Source organism: Poecilia reticulata, chromosome 22 (assembly GCF_904066995.2).
Source record: "Poecilia reticulata chromosome 22, P_reticulata-male-v2, whole genome shotgun sequence".
Classification (NCBI taxonomy): domain Eukaryota; kingdom Metazoa; phylum Chordata; class Actinopteri; order Cyprinodontiformes; family Poeciliidae; genus Poecilia; species Poecilia reticulata.
The window spans coordinates 3505428-3520705 of record NC_088851.1 but is presented as its reverse complement, the minus strand read 5'-3'; the positions used below and the strand labels follow the sequence as shown (position 1 = coordinate 3520705).

The following is a 15278-nucleotide window of genomic DNA, read 5'->3' as shown; positions in this document are numbered from 1 at the left end:
TTAAAAAGAAGTGTGCTGTTTTTCACCTCAGTTCAAATAAGATTGATTTAATTCTGGAAGGTTTTTGAAGAAATTATTAATTTTCATTTTTTACTTTGCCTAAGATAATGTCCTAAGTCTTTTTCCAAAATCACTTTTGGCAAAAATTGACATAGGCCATTATTCAAGAAAGGTAACAAAATATGAAGATATATTTTTTTTCATCTCCACATTTTATGTTTTCAGAAACATTTGTTTTTTACATGTACAATTTATTTTTTTCACTTTCAGGTCAGTTCTTTTTTTTTTTCTTCTGTTTCTGACCTTTGGCCCTGATTTTGCTTAGGGGGCAAACTTAAGTTTTCAATTTCAAGTTTTACTTTTTCTATTACATCTTTGTTTTTTTGTTTGTTTTTTTTAATTACCAAAACATTTAGCTCCGTAAATGAAGAGCTGTTCAAGACACCCCAGCATGCAGCTGGGCCACATGAGGAAGAGGAGGAGCGTCAGCCCTCTGCAGGTCCACCCACCTGTGAAGGAAGATCTTAGGGAGATAGAGGCAGTGATGCAACAATTTAGTTTTTAGCATTTAGCATTTTTTTCATACTCTTTTTGACATTTAAAGCCGTTTGAGCTGAAATGGATGAGTGTTTAAATGAGATTTTAAAACAACATTCATTTCAACTCTTGTAGTCATATTGATGCAGAAAAGCTTTTAGTTGCTGTTTCTCTCCACCCATCATCATTATTCCACCCTTACAAAATGACCACTGCTCCATATTAGACTTCAGTAAACTGTTTGTGTGGAGTGTGTGGCACTCTGCTTTCCTCTGACCCTGTGTGCTCCACACAGGCCTCTTTAGATTCATGCAGCTCTGTAATCCCAGGGAGGAGAGAAAAGAAAATTAGCAGTGATCAGATTAGAGGCTGAGAGCGCTAAAGCTGTGAGCATGTTAAGTTGCTTAAAGCTCTTACCGAAGCATCACATTCTGCCACAGCTCACAAACACATCAGACCTGAAGTTGTTTCCGAGTGAAATCGAGAGGTTTTTGCTTTACGGAATGCTGCAGGCTTCACAGCTGCTTCTCTGCTGCAGCTGTGTGGAAGCATCAACACTCACATAACACAATTCAACAGACATATATGTTGGATTTCATTTTTCATGACATGGACTACCAGATCGCATGTGTAAGAGACTCTAAGACAACAAAATGTTTGAAACTCCTGCTGCTCCTCCAGTGTTACTCCTGGTCTCCTCATTGCTACTTTGCTACAGAATTTTCAGTATGCTACTTATTATTAAAGCAATTTAGAAGTATTTAAACAAATATTAAATCTAATTGTGACCCAATTAATGAAATTTTAATTGAATGTTGACGTTATGTATTATTATTAATAGCTATCAATTTGATTAGATGAAATACTGCTTTAAATATTTATGGTCCTTATAGGATAAAATCTCCTAAATGTTACAATCCTTATGAATATTTTTCTAAATGAAGGCATGCTTTCGGTCAGATGGGTATTGCAAAGTGTAGACATTTATTTTACAATTATTTTTATAACAGTTACAGGAGGTAAAAAGCAGCTGATGAAGCAGTAAAGTAAATAATAAATTGAGTGGAGCTGATAAAATGTAACCTGATAAAAGTTTGTACCAGTTTCTCCCACAGTGACACAGCAAACCAAGTTTCCATCCTGCCTGGCATCTCATATCTCATTACAGTATGAAATATTGATTAGAAACAAGGAGCAGTCAATTCTAGTGTCATGGCTAATTAGTACTTGAAAAAATAAAAATAACATTGGTTCAGAAATACACTGAAATCTGCTGGTTTGTAGATTTACTGATAGTGTTCATGTATATATACATGAGAAATTAATACTTACTACTTCCTGAAGAGTGTGACCTTAACTATTTTAATATGAAATATTTTCAGAGTGTAACCTCCCAGTTTTGTGCAGTACATGTTTTAGATGTTTGTCCTGTACATTTGGGTCAGTACCAGACCTGTGGAAACCTTGACAACATGCTGATCATTCAGACCATCTGGCTGGAATCAATCTGACCGATCTCTGCAGGAAGTGGAAGTAATAAATGGGAGTCCATCATTTCTGGACTGGGAACGCCTGTAACAGTATTAAAATTAATGTTTCCAACTAGCCGTCAGAAACAGCAGAGTTAGATTTGTTCAGTTTTAACAAAGATTATATGTAAATAACAAGATACCTCTTCACCTGACCTGAGTCTGTTTAATTGCCAACACTCAGTTAAACTACAATTAAATCGTACCGTGAATTAAAATGTTGACTTTAATTAAATAAATAAATTCAGTTCATTTAACGTGTTTTTTATTTAGATAGTTATTTTTAACATAAATACAATGAGTGGTAAAAACGTTTTCAAAATGAACTTGGTTCATTTGAATTAATCTGGAAGGGTATGAGACAGTCGAGGTTGGCCAGCAAGGTTTCCCACAATGCATTGTTCCACTATAATATTTGTCACCAAGATTCATTTTAAGATGGTTGAGGTGAACAAGCTTAATCTATGCAGTCAGTTCATCAAGAATGAGCCGATACTTTCAGAGCAGTACAGCTATTTATGGCATTTAAATACATAAAAAGGCACCGTGAGTCAGGTGTATGTTCATTTTCATGAGAATCAATATGATGAAAAGAAGTGATTACACTAAGTATTTTCTGAGTTCTGGTAAAGGTTGAGAGAAGAACACATAAAAAGCAGGAGCCAGTCATTTTTATGTAAGTATTTAAGTTTAAGAAAATGCCTTCAGAAAAAAAATGTTTCAGGTGTTTAAGTAATTAGTGCATACTCACATTGGCAATTAAACAGACTCAGGTCAGGTGAAGAGGTATCTTGTTATTTACATATAATCTTTGTTAAAACTGAACAAATCTAACTCACCTCATTTAAATTAACATAAATTATGCTCACAAAAATTGCACAAGTTACTCAGCTTAATTTAATTTGCATCTGTTTTTGAAGTAAGGAGAACTAATTAAGTTTTACAGTGAATAGGATAAAATAGTTGAGGTGTGACTTATGACTTGGCTGAAGTCATGAGTGTAGGATGTTTGTTTCTGAAATCCTCCTATGGATTCATTTGTTCAGTTCATTGGAAACTTCAAACTACCCCAAACTCAGCACCAGATATATGAAACAGATCTTCAGTTTTAACAAATAAAAAAAAACAGCTTCAGGGTTTCTCCACCTGTCTGCTGAACTTGATGGGACACTTGTTGTTGTTTTCCTGGGAACTAAGCTCATTAACACCCGGCTCCCCTTGTCTTGCTGTGGAACTTCACTGGCATTCCTGCGGCTCGTTCTGGATCCCTGCCAGGCCTTTAAATGTGTGCGGTCACTCTGGAGGGAACAACGGAGGAGGTTTAATCAGAGGTTCTGGTCAGCTGCTCAGATTGCCTGCAACCGTTGGCAGAAGTAGCTGGACGTGTTCCATCAGTGGAAATGGGAACACAGCAGGGGCCTTTTAGTGCCAAGTCCATCATTTGCATAATTAGGGCCTCATTTTGGCAGAGCTGGATTATGTATTTGTGTAAATTCCTTGTCCTTCTTGTCATCTGCGAACACACACGGATGGAGGCATTGTCTGGTGGTAGGGTGTGTGTTGTACCGTGATTCTTTGTATCAGGCGGGCCAGAGCTGAGTGTGTGTGTTATCAGCGGTGAACTCTCAGAGGTCGGAGGCGAGGCTTTGTACTGCCTTGCTCTGACGTCACGGAGCTGTCAGCTGAGTCTTTGTCACATTCTGCAGCCCTGAAAACTCCTCCTGTGTCCTGCAGACGCAGGAGGAGAAACACAGAGGGGGAAAGATCATTTTAGGAAAAACAGTTCACATTAACATTCATAAAATCAACTGTTTTGACATTACTTCACAGTAATCAGCCTTACACCCCAACTTAATACTGTGTTACAGCTGATTAAAATTCTTACAGCATTTCAGTGTTGGCATAAATTGATCATTCAAAAAAACATTCAGTTAATTATTTGCCATTTAGCCATCCTGTCTATTTACCATTGATCTGAGTTAGCTTACATGACAGAATTGTTAGAAGTTTTCATATCAGTTGGTGATGATAACATGTCTAAATGAGGAAGTGTGGTGTCATATGCATTCTATAGGAGACACAGGCTTGGTGACCTTCCTGTTGGCTTTGAGTCGGTCTAACCTCAGCTGGACACCATACACACCAAGACACAGGGGCGGATCTAGAAAAATATCTATGGGGTGGCAAGAGGGTGGCAGCATATGCCTATATCCCTTCTCTCTTGGTCTCTCTCTCTCTCTCTCATCCTCTGAACTCGGTCCTCTACCAGAGGCCTGGGAGCTTGAGGGTTCTGCGCAGTATCTTGGCTGTGCCTAGAACTGCACATTTCTGGACTGAGATGTCTGATGTTGTTCCTGGGATCTGTTTGAGCCACTGCTCCAGTTTGGGGGTGACTGCCCCGAGGGCCCCGATGACCACAGGCACCACTGTGGTCTTCACCTTCCAGGTCTTTTCCAGTTCCTCCCTGAGGCCCTGGTATTTCTCCAATTTCTCATGCTCCTTTTTCCTGATGTTGTAATCACTTGGTATTGCTACATCCACCACAACGGCTTTCCTCTTTTCTTTATCCACCACCACAATGTCCGGTTGGTTCGCCATTTCCATCTTGTCTGTCTGGATCTGGAAGTCCCACAGGATCTTAGCTCGGTCATTCTCCACCACCTTTGGGGGTGTTCCCCACTTTGATCTCGGGGCTTCCAGTCCATATTCTGCACAGATGTTCCTGTACACTATGCCCGCCACTTGGTTATGTTGTTCCATGTACGCTTTCCCTGCCAGCATCTTGCACCCTGCTATTACTGCTATTATGTGCTGGACTGTATATATATATATATATATATATATATATATATATATATATATATATATATATATATATATATATATATATATCCATCCATCCATCCATTTTCTTCCGCTTATCCGGTGTCGGGTCGAGGGGCAGCAGCTTCAGAAGGGAGGCCCAGACTTCCCTCCCCAGCCACTTCTTCCAGCTCCTCCGGGGGAATCCCAAGGCGTTCCCAGGCCAGCCGAGAGACATAGTCCTTCCAACGTGTCCTGGGTCTTCCCTGAGGCCTCCTCCCGGTGGGACGTGCCCGGAACACCTCACCAGGGAGGCGTCCAGGAGGCATCTTGACCAGATGCCCGAGCCACCTCAACTGGCTCCTCATGATGTGGAGGAGCAGCGGCTCTACTCTGAGTCCCTCCTGGATGACCGAGCTTCTCACCCTATTTCTAAGGGAGAGCCCAGCCACCCTGCGGAGGAAACCCATTTCGGCCGCTTGTATCCGTGATCTCGTTCTTTCGGTCATGACCCAAAGCCCTTGACCATAGATGAGGGTGGGAACGTAGATCGACCGGTAAATCGAGAGCTGCTCTCTCTCTCTCTCTCTCTCTCTCTCTCTATATATATATATATATATATATATATATATATATATGTCATAGTACCCCCAAGAATTTAAAACTACTTTCACCCCTGCTGGTGCTTATCTCCAGCTAACGTTCCGGGTGAGAGGCGGGGTCACCCTGGACAGGTCGACAGTCTGTCACAGGGCAACACGGAGACAGACAGGACAAACAACCATGCACACACAGACTCACACCTAGGGAGAATTTGGAGAGACCACTTAACCTGACAATCATGCTTTTGGACTATGGGAGGAAGCCGGAGTACCTGGAGAAAACCCACAAATGCACAGGGAGAACATGCAAACTCCATGCAGAAAGACCGGGGCCGGGAATTGAACCCAGAACCTTCTTGCTGCAAGGCAACAGCTCTACCAACTGTGCCACTGTGCAGCCCACATTACCATCAAAGTATCTAAAACTTTTTAGAACCAGTACCTCCAAATGAACCACCCAATTCAGGGGATGCTGCAGGTAACCAAAGAAAACCCAAAATTACAGGTAAACAACCTGGTTGTCCATTACAAAAAGAATCAATACATTCAAGGTGAGTAACGTCGTTTTCTCTTCATGCCAGGAAAGAAGGTCCAAAAGACCCAGTAGACGACGTGGCTTCCAAACAGAAAGTCCCAAGGACCCAGGTAAGGACCTCACTTTTCTTTTCTTCTATCATGTTTGTATTCATTTAGTCAGATAAGTAGTAACCTTTCTCCTCCAGCGAGGCGTATTTCAGTTTCCACCGAAGAAACAATAGAATCCCCAGGTAAGTGAATCAATTTCAGGGAATTAAACAGAGAAAACAACTAACTGGTGAATAAAACTTGACCTCCACAGGTCATGCAAAAGAAGTGAAAGTGCAAAATCATCCGTAGAATTGTTTGTAGAACCTCCTCATCCTGTTACATGCCGAGCAATGATAACAAAAACCTCTGTCCATCCGTCCATTTTCCTCCACTCTTTCATGGGGCAGCAGCTTCAGAAAGGAGGCCCAGACTTCCCTCTCCCCAGCCACTTCTTCCAGCTCCTCAGGGAGAATCCCAAGGCGTTCCCAGGCCAGCTGAGAGACATAGTCCCTCCAGCGTGTCCTGGGTCTTCCTTGGGATCTCCTCCCGGTGGAACGTGCCCGAAACACCTCAACAGGGAGGCGTCCAGGAGGCATCCTGACCAGACGCCAGAGTCACCTCAACTGGGTCCTCTCAACTTGGAGAAGCAGCGGCTCTACTCTGAGTCGCTCCCGGATGTTGGAGCTTCTCACCCTATTTCTAAGGGAGAGTCCAGACACCCTGCAGAGGAAACCCATTTTGGCCGCTTGTATCCGTGATCTCGGATACAAGCGAGATCACGGATACTCGCTTGTATCCGAATAGCTATCTATGGTCAAAGATAGACCATAGCTATCTTTGACCAAAGATAGCTATGGTCAAAGCTATCTTTGACCATAGATAGCTTTGACCATCTATGGTCAAAGCTATCTTTGACCATAGATAGCTTTGACCATCTATGGTCAAAGCTCATGACCATAGATGGTCATGAGCTTTGGGTCATGACCATCTATGGTCATGACCCAAAGCTCATGACCACAGATGAGGTGGGAACGTAGATCGACTGGTAAATTGAGAGCTGTCTCTGTTTGACTCGTCTCTCTCTTCACCACTACAGACCGGTCCAGCGCCTGCTTCACAGCAGGCACTGCCCCAATCCGCCTGTCGATCTCCTGCTCCCTTTCTCCCTCATTGGTGAACAAGATCTCCAGATACCTAAACTCCTCCACTTGAGGCAGGAACCCCTCTCCCAATCTCTCCCAGAGAGGAGAAATTCCACGTCCCAAGAGCCAGGTTCTGCAACTGAAGATCAGGTCGACGGGAACCCCTCCCTCAAGCACCATCCAGATTCCGAAGAGGACAGGACAGTTTTGGACAGGAGTTTAGTACCAACGATCAGAGCAATGCCTGCAGCCGCTCCAAAGCCCAGGCCAAAACTCAACCCGCTCACAAACGACTCTCCACAATTGGACAAAAAGCCCCACACACTCCAGCTCAGATGCTGCCGCTCTTGATGAAAATGTTCAAGAATAGTTTCCACCATTTCATCTTCTTCTGCCGGATTTAAATTGTAAGATCTTTTCATTTTTTTCATCAGTCCTGCAATTTCATCGAGTAACTCCTCTGCACTTAAATATTCTAACCTCCTCCTTTCAACCCTAATATAAAATTCTTCGAGGTCCTGAAAGAACTGCGGATTCTCCATGCTACACGTTTTAAAGCTCTCCAGTCTCTTCAGGACTCGAATGAAAGATCTTGGGAAAGTTCAAGTACTAAGAGACTGTTTTATGATGTCATAACAAAAGAGAATGATATTATGACATCACAGAGAGAGTGATGTCATAACTGACATATATTTGCATTTGCATATATTTATGCATTTTATAAAATATATTTATATGGTTTTCTTTTTTACATATGTTGAGAATGGAAATCTTAATCGATGAATCATAATTTGTATTGACACATGGAGCATAAAATCAGCTAACAAAAGCATTCCGACTTTACTTATTTTATTCACTTTCAGCGCTGAAAGGAGACGCTTTAACCATTACATTCGAGAAGTTTCTAAAAAAGTCTGTGCAGCGTCTGAGGAGAAGGAGGAGGTTAGCTGACTATATGGACTGAAGACACTCCCTGAAATCACACCATGTCTCTGTGGCCTGATAAGTTTCTGTTTTTCTGAGAAATGGGCCTTAGCATCTAACAGAATCAAAAATGTAACTCTTTACAATGAGCCCTTTGTCTAACAACGTGTGACTCTTTCTCGACCTGGTAAAGCGTCTCAACATCCCCCTGTTGGGCTCTGAAGAGCCCAAAACAAAACGGGGAGACAAACCCTTGAGCAGAAACTGTCCCTATCCGGAAACGTCTCCCGAGACTATTACACATGTTCACATGTATTTGATCATTGATGTTCTCTTCCATGTCATCATTCATGTTGTCTTTCATTTCATTTCACTTGCATTTGGTGGAGGTAAAAACAGATGGGGCCTCCGAGGCGGTGGATCCAAATCACCATGTCCCCCTTACAACCTAATGAAGAGTATGTAAGGAAATAAAATGTTAATAGATGTTAAAGTGTTAAAAAAAATAGCTAAATGTTAAAAAGTTGTGAAAGTTAATGAGCTATAAAAGAGTAAAATATTAAAAGAATATTTAAAACTTAATAAAATGTAAAATAGATCAAATGTTAGGACAATATTTTAAAAGTTAATAAAATGTAAAATTAATAAAGTGTTACGGTAATATTTAAAAAGTGAATAAAATGTTAAGATAATATTTAAAAATTAATAAACCATAGAAAGGATGCAATGTTAAGAAATGAAATGTTAAGATAATCTTAGAGTTAATGAGTATTTAAGGTATAGAATATAAAACGAATACAGTGCTAAAATTTCAAACCAACAGATTAAATAAGCATTACATGCAGTCCGATAGAAATATAATGAGATTAATAAAATCACATCAGTTCAGTCTTTGTTATATCAAGACCTATCAACGTCAGGTCAGTTTCTGCGTGTGTCCAGATGTTGAGCCGGTGCAGCTAGATAGGAAACCCCGACAGCGTCCGCCAGGCTTCAGTGGCGTTTCAGCTTTAAATTGGTCCACCAATCATGGAAGGCGCCACAGTCTCACATCCTGTCACACCCAGAAAGGATTGGACTTTATTCTGCGACACAAGAACAACAAAAGCACATTTAATGGATTTATATAATGAATACTAAAGGAAAAATATATTTTTTATCCTAGATACTAGTACTGAACTTATACTCTAGAAAGCCAGAGTTCCACGATTGTCTTTTGGTTCTGGGAAACCATCTGATAGACAGGTGGGGTTCTGTTGGTACCGCTGCCCTTCTCTGTGTTGGAAGTGATGCACTGAACAGCCGAGCGCCTCAGGCAGGGAACACAGCAGCATCCACAGGTGATGAGGAGAGCAAGGAAGATTCTTTAAGATGTCTTTTTTTTAAAAGCTGCTCCTTGAAGCTTTTTATCAATAACATCTGTTATTTATTTAACCAAATTACCCTCTTTTGTAGAGTTTATCATATTTATCAATACGTTTTTGGCAGTTTTGAGGAGAAGTTTGATACAACTAAATTTATTAAATGATATAAATGCTCAGGTTAGACCTTTTTGCATGACTTGGTTAAAAAACCTCTTGCTTCAAATTATAGCAAGAGACAGAGAGGCAGCAATCAAACAATCCGTTCCATGTTTTAAGAAACACTGTTTTGTAAAATGTATTTGACACGTGATATCATTGTTAATTTTAATGTATTCAATTCAGAATATTCAGTATTAACTCCAGAAGTATCTGTTACTACACATTAGAAAACATTTCATGTAAAAAGTCTGTTTTAAAGTAAACATCAAGTAAAACTTTCAGCCATTAAACGAGGAGCATTTTTAACGGCACTTTAGCATTTTTGCCTGTCTCCCTGCATGAGGACATACAGGCTCCATGTTGTCACATTTTGTAGATGTGCCACCAGGTTTGTCCCAACCTGATGGAGAGGAGACAGAAAAAACAGGCCATTAGTGATGCACTTATTTAAACAGTAAACAATTTGAGCATGATTCAGAGATGAAGGTTGACTTACAGGCTGGATATCAATGAAACCTTCTGAACTTCCAGGTTGATGGGTCTGAAAATCTCCCAAATGTGTAAAGTGGAGCACTTAGTTACCAGTAAACACACCCATCTCTTAGCAACAGGCTAGCAACAAATATTGTTATTGTTCAAAAAACATAAGATTTCTTCTGCTCTTTTCAAATAGGCCTACTACTTATCTTACACTATTTAATAAGAACTGTGCAGTTGCTGAATTTTGCAGAAAAGTGTTGTTTTTCGTTTGTTTGTTTTTAGTAGTAAATATATCATAAAACAGACATTCAACAGAAAAGTAAAAATCTGATTTATACGTTGTTGCAGTTCGTTACCTTTAGAAAACGCTCATCTCTTAACACCAAATTAATTCTAGGTGTAGAGCAGTGTTTCCTAACCCTGGTCCTCAAGGCTCTCTGACCTGCATGTTTTAGATGCTCCCCTGCATCATCAGCACACATGATTGCAATTAATGGCTGATTAACAGGGTTTTGCTGAATTGCAATCATCTGAATGGGGTGTGTTGAAGCAGGGGAACATCTAAAACATAAAAGGTCAGTGTGCCTTGAGGACCAGGGTTGGGAAACACTGGTGTAGAGCAATAGGTGCCTTACATGCATTGCATGGAAGCATTGAAAAACAGTGTAAACATTGGTGTTTATGCTATGACAAAGATGGACTTTGTTTATTACAGGTTACTTCTGATAGTGCTTGATTTCACTCAGTTTTATTTTGGGGTATCTGAGTAATAATGCTGTACTCAAATGCACCCCAGATTTTTAAATAAAAAATAAATAAGTAAATGATAAGATTATTTTGATTCCCCAATAAAATATCAGGCTGCAGGGATTTGATCTAGCAATTAAACTATAATAAATAACCAGTAGGTGAAACATAACAAACTATGGCTCAGTTCACCCAGGTGAAAAAAAAGTATACTTTAGTATATTTCAAACATACTTAAATTTGTGAAAGTACACTTTAAGTATACTAAGTATTAAGTGTACTACCTATATGTATATCTGAAGTATACTAAAAGTATACTTGTACCAATTTTGAAATTAAACATAATTGTACCAAAATACACTTTTAATATATTAAATAAAAGTATACTTCAAGTGAACAAAATATATATTTGTCCAAGTGTAAATATACACTTTCTCAAGTGTATTTAAAATATATTTTGTGTATATTTAAAAATATATGCTCAAAATATATATTTTTAAAATTCACTTAACACTACTAGATGATTAATTTCAGTATGTTTTAAATTACATCTCAATTTTAGGCTAATAAAGTATTCCTTAATCTTCTTTATTTAACCAGGTGAACCCCATTGAGATCCAGATCTCATTTTCAAGAGGGACCTGGGCAGAAGTCTGCATCACGCAGCAACCTGATTACAAAATAAAACTAATTGATACATATGCAGAAGTATGTCTTTTAGGCACCGTTAAAGTGTGTTTAATGTAATATGTAGGCATACTTTTTAAGTACCTAAAAAGTATGAATTTTTAAGTGCCTTAATAATCTTTTACTATTTATAACAATTGCATACAATAAAAAAAATTATAATCATGATGTAATTTTTAAGAAAGTACCCAATCCATTTTCAGATGTGTGATGTGAAACCTGCATTAACTCCAGTTCACACTCCAGACCAGATGGTGGCGGTATTGCACACTTTCATTTATTTAATAAACGCAACAAAGAGAAGAAAAAACTTGAACGCAGGGAAGATAACAGACGCTGTTCAAATTCGCCATTTTTACTCGCATAATATTGCCTTGAAAGTAGAGAGGACCTTGACAATAGTTACTAATTTTGGTCAATTCAAGCTGGTGATGTCAGGTTACATTGTGTTGCATTCAATGTTATCGGAAAAAAGAGATTCCGATAACAAATCGGACATTAAGCGCAAATCGGACATGCGCTGTCCGATTTGCCATAACTATTTATTGAATTCAGAGTCGCCAGCTGGGGTGGCAAGGTTCTCATTTGGGGTGGCAAATGCCACCCCGTGCCACCCCAGTAGATCCACCCCTGTCAAGACAAGTTAGCCTGCCGGCGTTTAACCTTGTGATAACTGCAAGATAGCAACACAGAGCAGCAGCCTGGAGTGATCAGAATGACTGAACTTCAGAGGGAAAACACAAGGGGCCAATCAAAGCAGACTGAAGAAAACAAATTCAGTTCTTGTAGTTTACATTGATTCAGCATCCGAAGTGACTCAGAGTGACGTTTTCAGACTTTAGTAAGGTTTGCTGATCCTCCTGAAAAAGGTTCATTTGAACTCTAGTTTCTGGTCATGTCAAGTTCAGTTTCTTTTCCTTGGTTTTGGTCTTCCATACGGTTGCTCAGTTCAACAGGCAGAAAGCTTTTTAGGAAGATATTTTTCTGAGAGCAGCTGTAGGCCAGCAGCATCAGGGAAACGTAACATCGTGTTACATGGTCTGATTTATGCAGCTTTGTTTGAATGTCTTTCACTGCCTGGTCCAAAACAGAAAGTTGTTACTGAAAAAAACAAAAAGGTCATGTTAATATTTTGTTGGACCACCTTTGACTTTACATCGTTCTGTATTAGATTAACACATTCATGGTGTTAACTTTTGACAAAATACACTAGTGTTGAGTAAGTCAACACTGATGTGTGTTTAATTTCGACTACTGTGAGTGTTGATTCAACTATATCACAAATAACACTTTCAAAAGTGTAATTTCTACACCATCCAGAGTGGACCAATATAGACACTTTCAAAATGTTGAATTCAACTCTGTAGGAGTTGATGGAACACTTCCAAATTTGCTGTGTAAACTTTTAAGCACCTCCCAGAGATGATGTCACCAAACGTTTAACAGATCACAGGTCAAGATTATTCAGGGTTTTTCCAACCACATTTCTTCTACAGAGATGATGGTCCCCCACTGTCCTTCCAGTCTGTAATCACACTGGGTTACAAAAAAATGTCTTTAGGAAGTTGTCTATGTTTTTTCAACTGAATTAGGACTGTTTTTCACCGCTGCATCTAAAAATAACATCTATTTTTCTCAGTCAGGTCAGGTTTTTATTCTAATTTGATTTAGATAAATCTGATCTTCTGACTAAATTGATGACATTTTTGTGACATTAACAGTTCATTTCCATTCATATTTCTTATCACTCTAAAGATTTTTGGAGAAAAAAAATGTTTTATAACAGTGTATTTATTAAATGTTACAAACTGTGATTCCTATAAATTGAATAATAAACACTAATAAGATTAAGTAAATTGAACATTGCGTCTTCATTGTGTAAAATTCTCCGTCTCTTTCCTGTCCTGATGGAATCTCTCCTCCTGCTCATCACTCATTGATCAGATTATCAGGAAACGGATCCAGATGTCAGAACAAGTCATGCATTTTGATACTCATGTTGCTCCATAGTTCAGAAAGTTGACCTGATTGAGCAAAACCAAAGTGATTTTTGGATTCAGCTCATCAACATGACCCTAAAACAGCTGAAAAACCCCTGACTTTTTGGCTGTTGACCAGTGTAATGCATTGAACAGTTCTCAGCCCCTTTTCAGTCATTTCTGAATCTCCTGAGATGTTTTCTCTGCTTGACGCTAACGATCTGACCCTTCTTAAGCAGGCTAAAATGTTTTCTATGACCACAGGATGCATCCTCCCACATGGTTGTAAGAAATGAGAAGCCACTGGGGTTAAATAACTTAAGATAGTTGTCCATGCAGTAACTGTCCAATAATGAGCCTGTACCTGTTAAATTCAGGTGGTGACTGTTTCTTTGGCCAGGCAGTGTATAGCATAGACCAACTGCAGATGGGATGTGACTGTTCATGTCTGAGTCATGTCCCAGTGTCTGCGTCGCTCACTAGCAGGTCACTAGTCACAGGATCAAGCAGGTATGGAAAACTCATAAATATTTCAGAGTCCTGCTTCATTTGACTCTCACAGTGACATTTTATTGGCTGCTACCAGCACAGGAGTGTGTTGATTTCCTGACCAGAAAACAGGACAAAATACTTCTTTGTCACTGTTTGGACTGAAACTCCACACTTCAAGTTTTTAAGTATCTTGTAGCAATGTCATTGTCTTACTTGCTCTTTTTGCTTACTTTAAAAACTCCTGCTCTTTCTGAATGCTTCAGGAAGCCATCAATACATGGCTTCTCTATTAACCCTTAAAAACGTTTTTATCAGCTCAGCAGATGTGCAGTTTGCTAATATCTGCCAGCTAGTCTGAAGGAGCTGAGTGGGGGAGTCTTTGAGGCCGGCTGCTCTGTGAGGCAGAAGCTTAGAAGCTTGGAAACTGCAGCTCAGAGGAGGAGCTGCGCCTTGTAGGTGGGGCTAGGTCCATTTGCACAGCTAAATGGTTGCCATGGGAAATTTTTCAAACATGCAAGATAGAATCGAGATAGCATTCCAGATATGGTTTTAAGGGAACAACATCATAACATGATGGAAAGCTAAAAAAAGTTGATTTTACATGATGCTGCCCCTTTAAGTTGTTTTTTTATAGTGTCACACAAGGAAGACCACACCAAAATCCAAGAGTGTTTCTTAAATACCGGGGGAAAAGTTCACTCTTAATATGAGAGTGGAATATTCAGCTTTAATGTCACCTCCACACAGTCTGGTGAATGATGTTGCAATAAACTAGTAGAAATAGATTCACATTCAAGTTAGTCGGTTGAGCTCTGCTTCCACTCAGTGACTCTCCCTGATCTAATTCACACCCTATGACTTCACAATCTTTAGGTTAAACATTCAGACGGGACCTTAACATGGTCTGTAAGAAGTCCTGCAGTTTTTCAAAGAACACAGCTTCCAACAACTCAGGCCTAAATGTGGGATTCTGTAGGTCTTCTACTCACTGGGTTAGTTTATTTAAATCAGCTATAAACAGAGCTGGTAGAGGAGCTTTGGCCCAGAGATCATGGTTTGTTTCATATTTTCCATGTGTTCCTGTGAGTCACTGTGTCATGGGATTCTCAGAGGAAATAGAAAACAGAGAATAGAAACACAGAGAAACACACAGCTCTGACTGAGGAGCCTCAAGAAGAGACGGATTGAAGCAGCCAACAATAGAAACTTCTGTTTTTACCTCTGCACAGGGGAGCCTGTGTCTCCCCCTTGTGGCAGAGATGTGATC

General features: G+C 39.6%; 1 long non-coding RNA gene across 1 annotated transcript; it reads right to left on the bottom strand.

The window, feature by feature from the left end:
• Positions 1 to 275: 275 nt before the first annotated feature.
• On the bottom strand, positions 276 to 6935 carry LOC145550016 (uncharacterized). Its single transcript, XR_014085840.1, has 2 exons — positions 6015 to 6935; positions 276 to 3794 (listed from the first exon to the last, which is right to left on the bottom strand). It is a non-coding gene; the product is annotated as an uncharacterized LOC145550016 (long non-coding RNA).
• Positions 6936 to 15278: the final 8343 nt, after the last annotated feature.